The sequence below is a fragment of the Oncorhynchus keta genome, chromosome 6, assembly GCF_023373465.1.
Source record: "Oncorhynchus keta strain PuntledgeMale-10-30-2019 chromosome 6, Oket_V2, whole genome shotgun sequence".
Lineage (NCBI taxonomy): Eukaryota > Metazoa > Chordata > Actinopteri > Salmoniformes > Salmonidae > Oncorhynchus > Oncorhynchus keta.
Window position 1 is genome coordinate 7,700,712 of NC_068426.1, and position 2,246 is coordinate 7,702,957.

Consider the following 2,246-nt stretch of genomic DNA (forward strand, 5'->3'; position numbering starts at 1 on the left):
AACTGGTTTAAAAAAACAGATAAAGCAAACACCTCTCTCTATTTGACCTAGATAGTTTGTGTGTATGCATTGATGTAGGCTACGTGTGCCTTTAAAAAAAATGTATCTCCTTGAGCTGATCTTGTCTAATATGTCATTCTATATTATGTCATTCTATATTATGTCATTCTATATTATGTCATTGTTACGTTCACATACGATTATGTTTGTCTTTCACATTGATTTGCATGTGTTTATTTCAGGAAATGTCAGGTCTCTGACCTCCCTCCCCATAGGCTTGTCTCATCCTTGTCGGATGATTAGGCCTGACCACTGCCCCTCGTCAAAACTTAATGATGGTGTTCCAATTACCCATTCCTTCAGGTGAACAGGGAGTGGAAGGGACTGCACACAGCTTATCATGAGGTGATTTTTCTGGGAGCATACCTGCAGAGATTTTAATATTAAAGATTTTCTGGGCAGTTCATTTTCAAATGGACACATTGCCCCCACCCTTGTCAAAGAGATTTTCCTGCTAAAGATTTTGCTGGGAGTTCAATGATATCCATGTTGTATGTTTTGCCAGTTTGTTGCTGAGATGGAGCAGTTTTTGATGTCCTTTTGTTTGTCTTAATTTGTTTGTTTTTTAATGATTCTGTTTCAATTTGTTCCCAGGGGGAAGAGGTGGTTAACCACCTAGGAATTTCTTACAAGGCCCCGCCCTCCTCCACCTTTTCCCATTTACATTTTAAGTCATTTGCAGACGCTCTTGTCTTGACAAAGCATTATATCAAATTGGTGCATTCACTCATTATGACATCTTTGTCCATTTCGAGGTGAGTAATCGCTCTTCTCATGCACACTTTTCGGTAAGACATAAGAGACGGACCACCCCTGTATTTTGCTTAAATGAGTTACAATGTGGTGCAAAATAGCTAAGTAGTGGGTAGGCAGGTAAGATAGGAGCCATCCCTCCAGGCTTTGATATTTACTTTCTTTGCTTTGAGTTAAATGTGAAAAAAACAAATAAAATAGCTCAGTTGGTTAGGAGCCTGTAAAGCAGCAGTGATGAAGTCTGTCCAGCCACTTTTCCCCAGGAGGGATTGAAGGAATAAAGTCCTGTGTACATCCAAGGGCCACATTCTGCCTGTTGTCATTCAATTGCACCTAAGTCCATACCTTTTTCACTTCACCACACAGTTTACAGTTGTAGTCCAGGTGTGTTAGGACCTTCCTTGTTCATAGTGCTGTTAAGAGGTCATTCTGTATTATGTCATTCTGTATTATGGTTCAGACCTCCCCCATGTAAGCCCCATTTGTATCATTGTATATCATTTTGCTTTTACAGCTAATGACAGATCCATGTCTTTTTAGTCACCTCAACTTGCTAAATGACCCACATGATTTATTACAAGATTTAGTCCCATCTTTAGGGTTTAGTGAATGCTTTGTCCCAAATTCAATGACCATAGAACTATTTGAAATATTTAGCACAAACTGATCTGGGACCAGGCTACAGTACTTAAAAACATACAAATATTTAAATGTATTGTAAAAACTTCTAGAAATATTTTTAAAGGTATTGAGAAACCATCCCATGGCTTTTTCCAAACACCCCCTTTATATTATATACAGATTTGTTTATTTTTAATAATGATGGTAACATTATACAGGACAGAACTGGGCTGTGATTTTACACATAACTATGTTGGACTCTGTAGAAATACACCTATGTGTTCTGTTAAAGTGAGTTTTATCCACAATTTAATGATCAGGGGGTGTCAAAGCCAAAATCAGAATGACAAACAGCAGACTCCTGATCGATAAGGTCCAAAGCTGCACTGAAGTCTAACAAAACAACTGTCTTTGTGTTTGCCAATCATCAGTTTTTTGTGTGAGTGCTGGGGGCCTGTTGAATGTCCTTCCCTATAGCATGATGAAAGTTTGTTGTCAATTTGTTTACTGTAAAATAGCATTGTATCTGGTCAAACCACAGTTTTTCAAAACTTTCCCCATAGGCTGTCTCATCATTAGTCGGCCAGTGATTAGGCCTAAACTGTTGTGTCGCCCTAGCAAACTTAATGATGGTGTTCCCACGCAGTCAGGGCTTTATTCTTGGAAGTGGCTTAAATTGAAGATATGGCAAACAGGAGTGAACAGGGCTAGTATCCTCAGGAAGGGACCAAGCCAAAGACCCCTGTGGCTTGTCATTGTTAATAGACAACAAGACATTTTTAATATTCCACATTGCACACCAGCAGTTTAAA